This window comes from Rhagoletis zephyria, unplaced genomic scaffold (genome assembly GCF_001687245.7).
Source record: "Rhagoletis zephyria isolate East Lansing unplaced genomic scaffold, Rhagoletis_zephyria_1.1 Rzeph_scaffold_00185, whole genome shotgun sequence".
NCBI classification, from domain to species: domain Eukaryota; kingdom Metazoa; phylum Arthropoda; class Insecta; order Diptera; family Tephritidae; genus Rhagoletis; species Rhagoletis zephyria.
In genome coordinates, this window is record NW_016157269.1 from 112,798 (window position 1) to 120,720 (window position 7,923).

The following is a 7,923-nucleotide window of genomic DNA, read 5'->3' on the forward strand; positions in this document are numbered from 1 at the left end:
GTAGTACATAGGGCGACATCTAGATGTCATCTACCTCGCCCTATTCACTACAGATGTCGCCCTATGCACTATGCTTTTTTATAGGAACTTTTCAAAGCAAAGGTTTTATGGTGTCGGACACACAACATTGAAAGTTTCTGGATCCACAACATTGAAAGTTTCTGGACACACAACATTGCAAGTTGATAAAAGCGTTGTAATAAAATGCCAATATTCGTGCATTATTAAAGGGCAAAGCAATGGAGTTTGCAAAGCGACACGTTGGCTTGATAAATGGAAGCAGAGGTACTCAAAGTGGATGCTTTGTTTTATTTTAGGCATTCCGTGAGCCATAAGAAGGTGTGTTGTGAGCAGTGTTGCCGTTTTAGCCTTTGGTGGCTAGATTTAGCTACCACATACATTTTTTGGCCACATGAAATTAAAATTGCCCCTAGCCCTTTTTTAGCCCTGTGGAGAATTTATTCATACTGAGCATGAAAAAGTTGTATATGCTTAATTTGATCTATTTTTTTTGCATTTATGTAAGAGAAGAATTTTTAAACTAAGAAAGACTGACATACAGTATATTTTGCTTTGCTGTCTCTATGCTTAAGTGCACATTTAAGATACCTACCCCAAAATGCGTATCAGAGGCAATATTTTTAACATTTATAATGAAACTGCTCCAATAGATGCATTCAACACACCTGCACATTGGCGATAACTGCCTTAAAAATTGTGCGACTAGTATCAATTATCAAAGAAAGTATTACGTTTACCTGCACTGGCCCTACAATTACCTAATTTTACAACCTTTTGTTTATTTTGCACATCTCGCAGAACAACGAAAATGGCTATCAATTTATGTAGTTATATATATAATTAGATAACATTCGGTAAAAATTTCGCTTGCAGTAATTTCTACATGGTAAGTGCTCCGCAAATATTTGGTTTCATAGGGATTCGGATACCTTCCTCATTGAAGTAGTAAAGAAACGCTTAAGTGCCTTTTTACAGTTACGTGCACAAGTTTTTCGTGCAAAGAAGGATGTGCAGCTAAGCAAAATATACTGTATATGTATTGTATATTCCTTACGTTTTTATACATACATACTGTGTAAGTGTTAGGGCTGTTCTTTATCTTATCTATTAACGATTTAACTATAGTTTAAAATAGATAAGTTTACGGCTCTTAGGGCCAGTTTTTCAGTGCCAGTNTGTAAGTAAACAATTTTAGCTACCAATTTTAGCCACAACGACTCTCTCTTTTTAGCCCTTTTTTTAAGGAATTTGGCTTCACTATAAATGCTTCGCGGCAACACTGGTTGTGAGAATAATGACGTTCGTGACGAAGACTGCGAGGAATGGAATTTCGGATTTCGAATTTCAGGGCAATGGAAAGTGATCAGGAGGGCTCAGTGGATGAAATTATNGACCCCTAATATGCTTCAATAGTTAAATGGCCCATCAAGTCGATTGACCGTGTATGTTCTTGTGGTGTGATTGTACCAGTTGCTGGTGCGATTTCAAAAACTATTTGAAAATTTTATGATTGTACCAGCATGCTGGTGACGTGAGTGGTGAAATTAGCTCAATTTTCTAAGTAAAAACTATTTTGGTGGAAATTTCAAAGCCGTGNGAATTTATACGAATTTATTTGCAAACGAATGACACTACCAATGACGATCAGTCAGTTAGTTATTTATTTTATATATCAACGTTTACAATTTAAGGGGATATGGCATGTTTATTTTACCTTACAACTAGAGCATTTAAATTTATTGGATGGAAGTACATATGTAAAGAAAATATTATTATGGANGTAAAAACTATTTTGGTGGAAATTTCAAAGCCGTGTTTGTGGAATATTAAGTTCACTATATTGCAGTTGTGAATAAAAAAAAAAACATATTTTAACAAAATGGTAGAAAAATTAGGAAATTTCGGCTCANATATTGCAGTTGTGAATAAAAAAAAAAACATTTTTTAACAAAATGGTAGAAAAATTAGGAAATTTCGGCTCAAATCATTTCGATCTTCTNAAATTCATAAACGCTAAATCAGAATATTGTTATTTGTGATAAAAAAAAGACATGATTTTTTTGTTTTGANAAAAAAACTCGTATATAAGATATTACAGAAGAGTGGAATATACATTAGAGTGGTTCATAAAAACACTCTTTTTGGAAATTCATAAACGCTAAATCAGAATATTGTTATTTGTGATAAAAAAAAGAGACATGATTTTTTTGTTTTGAAAAAAAAGCTTTCTTAGAGGTCGCGCTGGTCGGTTTTTTATAAAAACGCNTAAAAAAAAAAACATTTTTTAACAAAATGGTAGAAAAATTAGGAAATTTCGGCTCAAATCATTTCGATCTTCTCTCGACCTCATTTGTAAAGAAATAAATATTGTACCAGCATGCTCGTAAGTTAGTTATATGCTTCGATCCTGATGGTACAATCACTTGATCGAGCCAGCAAGTTGGTGTCGTATATTTCCCCTTTTATACGAAAAGGTTTCTGGATCGATAAAATATTAGCTCTTTTCCAGAGTTCNGCGCTGGTCGGTTTTTTATAAAAACGCTGATGTTCTCAATTTTTTATTTTATTGACATGTTAAAATGTAGCTAAAAATTTGTTTTTTACATATAGTTACTCTGGTGTTATTGGGAAACATTCCCTTAATTATATACTTGTCTTGAACAGCTAGAACGGGCCTAGTGNTTATTCATACGAATCGTTGCAAAAGTTCTGTTTTTTTATTTTGTGTTTCTAGCAATAAACGGAATTTCGCAACGTTCCGAATAAATAAAAGAAAGATTTTCTGTACATTTCAAAGGCAGTTAAAAAATANGAAAATATGCTCTCGAAAAGAGACTAGCAAAATTAAAACGTTGATACTGACCGATTTACGCATTGTCTTGGGTTGGAACTTGTTACCAGAAGGGTTTCTGGAGTTGCTAATNTTAAAAAATACGTATAATTTTCGTCTCGAAATTGATATCATAAATTTTGTGTTTCTAGTTCAGCTTTCGTCACTCGAAAATTTTACCTCAAAGAGGGGCTTTATTTGATATCAATTATTTTGGGGTAGCAAATTTAAAATCGACGAAAATTCATAACAATAATCTAGGCGTTTTATTTTCNTTACCAGAAGGGTTTCTGGAGTTGCTAATTACTGGAAACGTGTTTTAACCCTTGACAATGTTTAAAACGTTCAGTATCAACGTTTTAACTTTATTACTTTTTTTTAATTTGATCGCCATATTGGACCCGCCATTTTGAATAGAAAAAAATTTACTTCAGATNATTTTCCTCAAATAAATTGCTAAAAATATTATATAAATCTAAATTATGTATTCAAATCGATGTGTCCATTGAAACACATAATTTTTCAAACACGGAATAAAGCAAAAAAGACTGATCCTATACTTTGTATTCGAAAAGATNTAACTTTATTACTTTTTTTTAATTTGATCGCCATATTGGACCCGCCATTTTGAATAGAAAAAAATTTACTTCAGATTCGTAATCGGCGACCACAAAAACTCTCGAGTGCCGGATTTCGAACAAATCCAATCATTTTTTAAAAAAATGGACCGCCATTTTGTATCCGCCATTTTGAATTTCGAAAAACTGANATACTTATTTATGTACAACTGTAGGTAATATTGTACGCGTCTTTCCAGGTTGGTTAAGTGCGGGTGATAAACCCATACCTGCAATTAAAATNATCCCTAATTAGCAACCCCAGAAACCCCCTGGTAACAAGTTCCAACCCAAGACAATGCGTAAATCGTTCAGTATCAACGTTTTAATTTTACTAGTCTCTTTTCGAGAGCATATTTCCGGCACTAGGCCCATTCTAGCTGTTCAAGGCAAGTATGTAATTAAGGGAATGTTTCCCAATAATACCAGAGTAAGTATATGTAAAAAAAAAATTTTTAGCTGCANGACCCTTTTTGGAGCGACATTTTTTCAATTTGAATCGCAATATCTCCACAACAAGAGTCTTCCCAGATATAAGCTATATACCAGATGAAAGCTAAGGTTTTGGGCTATACTTGTGGAAACCTAGAACAAAATCGACTGGCCAGTGTTTGAGAAAATTCCCGAAATGTATATTATCAGCAGCCCNCGTTTATGAATTTCCAAAAAAAAATTTTTTTGAACCACTCTAATATACATTCATAAACAAGTGCGTGTATAAGACCTATTTAAGTTCTGAACAAATTAGAATCTCTCTTTACTGAAAACTCCAAAAGTAAAGTAGGTTTTCAGTCATGGTACAATAATTACAGGTATTGTCTTACCAGAGAGTTTTGCTTCACATCGAAATTCGTGCTCCCTTATTTTCATTTTGACGCAGTTCAATGTTGATTCTTTTACTTTTATTTGGCTTGCTTTTTAATTTTGCCCAATTTAATTTTTATAATTTTTCTAAACAAAAGAAAAAAACGTTTGAAATGAAGTGCGCCATACAAAGTTTTGATTAATTTACAAGCAAATTTTGTTTCCGGCTTTTGCAAATTACATAAATAAGTTCTTTGCAAAAAGGTTTGTTTAAAAAAATACGTGTATATATATGGTATATGGGTTATGGAAATATCCCTTTTCCCTACCAGTAAACCTTTCGGTGTGGTGTGTGGTAATGATATTTTTTTAAATAAGGCAGATCGGAATATGCGCTCTCTGGGAAGACAATACCTGTAATTATTGTACCATGGTTTCAGTCACTCATTTCTGACTATTTTAACTCATTGTAAGTTTTGCATGTGAACTTAATTTCGAATTAATAAATGTGTTCATTATTTAAGATTATCTGCATAATTGTAGTTAAAAAAAAGCAATAATATTCTATAACTCGAAGTCTCCATAAATCGAACATTTTGATTATTCGAGTTATAGAAATTCGAATGTCTATCAATAAACACGTACAAAAAAAAGGAACACATTCGTTTATAAATAAACACCTAGTAGAAATCGGTTGTATGCATTCATGAAGAATGCTCGCTATATGAGTGAATTAGTGTGAACAATTCATGCGTAGTCATGAATTTCCACGAATAAATTCAAATTCAAGCGAATTGCAAGCGAATGTACGTTGTCGTTGTTTTGAGTACATTTCTTGATAAATTTCAAGTGGAATTTTGGTAATATTTTCAGTCTTGTACAAAAATTTGAGTGAACGGACGTGTTGTGCGATACTATTTTCAGCACAAACGGGCTTTTACAAGATATGCATTTGCATATGTAAGTGCTACTTTTTTGTATGTCCCCGTATATTAAAATGTATCAGAGAAGTAGCATTTACATATGGGGATACATATCTTGTAAGAATGCTTTAATACTGTTCGATTAATGCATTTTTGTATGTTTGAAACATTAATACAGCCATAGGCATACAGCAGTAGTACAAGAGTATCGTTAGGGTACGTATACGCTCTGAGAAACCACGCGAGTTAAATGGAAATGAAGGTTCATTTTTACTGGCATGTATACACAGCAGCAAGCTTATGCCACCAACAGCAATGGCGTATGCATAAAATGCAGATATAAATCGTTCCCCCAGTGTATACGAATTTTAGGAATATTCTGATCCCAGCGCGAACTATCGTTCAATTTTTTAGTGTAAATATTTCTTTTCAATTGGCTAACAAATGCTCTAAATATGAGCCAAATCGGCAAGTAAATACAGTCTTTATGAATATCTCGACCCCAGCGCCACGTAGCGATACAATTTTTCGTCGGAATATTTCCTTGCAAGGTTTTAACATATGTTCCAACGAAATCGGTCCAGCCCTTTAGTACTTTAGTGACATACAATATGCAGAAAATTCTATGTTATTGTGAAATCGTGATGCCTCAGCTTTCTTAATTTTTTGGCCACAACAACACAAATTTTTGAATTTTTTATTAGTAAAAACCTTCCACACAGAAGTTTCAAAAAACTACTTTTTACAGAATCGAAATCGGTTCAGCCGTTTGGTCAGGCATCGCGGTCATACTTAAGATATTTAATTTACATATATAAGAAAAATCGACCTTAAGGCAGGCACGTTAACTTCCTTGATCTGCACTCAGCATGATCGACGCAGATTTTTTTTGGATTTATTGTGTTCTTTAAAAGGTAAAATGTTTTTTGATCTATTTAAAGGTGAGTTAAAAATGTTAAAGTGCAATAAATGTGAACAAATTGTACACTTATTTAACAATATGCCAATACATATAAAAAGCATTGTTGTTTATTCGGTGAATTTCCACGCACATATATACACTTACGGGATAAGGTATTGGCCCAGAGCATTTTTTACAATGTATGCATTTTTTTCTTAATGTTTTTCCGCTAATTTTTTATAAAACCAAAATTTGTTTACTTTGTACCAAGGCATAACAATGTAGAAGTGACTTCGATATTTCTCTCTTTTGAGCTGCGACTGAAATGTCAACCCTTAACGCTATACAATTCAAAATTTTAATTTTTTAATTTAGATTTTCAGTTGGGGCTGTTTGACTGATTTTAAATACATAATAAAATGAAAAGGAATTACTAGCGGTGTGCTGTGTGTGGCAAGAGCCAGGACAACAAACTTGTGCGTTATTTTAAACCTCCTAATTGTCAAGTAAAGCGACATCGTTGGGAAAATTGTTGTGATGTTTCATTAGGAGACTCTTCAGTGCCAGTGACTTTATTTGTTTATTTGTGTTATCGCAGCCGAGTATTTCTACGCGGACGCGTTTGTTCCCAGATGCAGGATTTATCATACCGAAAATGAAGAGAAAATCTCCCACTCTATAAATGGATAGACCAAATTACAAATGGTGGTCTGATAAAACCTAATCCAGATTTAATAAATTTAATGGAAAGGAAATTTTGCATTGCAAAAATTTAATAGCTAAATTATTGAAGTTAAGCTCTGATGTAAATTTAGAAGAATTAACCTTTTTAAAAACGAATATACTTTAGAATTAAGTATGTATTTGAATAAAAAAACAAATGCTCAAAAACATTGGGCTAATGAAAGCAAGAAAATTGTCAAAACAGTTTTATTAAAGAGTGTGTTTCATTTATTGTGTAATTTTGTGTAAGTATGCATTACCACATTTACATTAAAACGAAAATGTATTAACTAAAATTAAGCTCAGTTCAATGCGATTTTAAATATTTTCATATTTACAAAAACTTTCATTTCAAAGATATTGAGTTTTATCAAATATGGTACATGCATAACAAAGGATTAATTTCTTTGTTTACATTTTTTGACATTACAGTCAGCTATAGAGTGCTCGATAATGCTCATATTTCCAATCAGTTTTTTATAGTTTTTTTTTTTTGAGTATACAGTTTTAGAGCCCATTCAATAAAGTGCAAGTTTGAAGTGTCTGCAAAATACCATTGAAAGTGCAAAGTATGTTCGAAAAAATTTGTATAGGGAGGAAAATAAGAACATTGTCATAAAAAATGCCAGACAATATGATTAGAATGTTGAAAATTTTCACGGAAACATATTGCATTGTTCTGAGTTTTGCGCAAAGTTTAAATATTTGTGTTTTTGGTGTAGTATAAACTATGTTTTTATAAAAAAGGAATAAAATTTTGCACATAATACGGAAAGTTCTCTATGCCAATACCTTTTCCCGTGTGTGTATATATGTGCATGCAAATTCACCGAATAAACCGCAATGCATTTTATATTGCCATAATGTTTTTATATTTAAATTTGTATGGGACTTCTCAATTTTCAGGAAAGCTTTTTTTGGGTGTTCATATTTTTGCTGTTCTTGCATCACTGAATCCATTTCCATGGTCATAAAAAAATTTAAATGCGTTTTTCGGTTCCTACGACCATATAAAATGGATTGCTTGACGCAAGAGCAATGTGTAGCTTAAACTTTTTCAAAGGTTCGCTGTATGCTATTTTCAGGTCAAAAAAGGAAATAAAT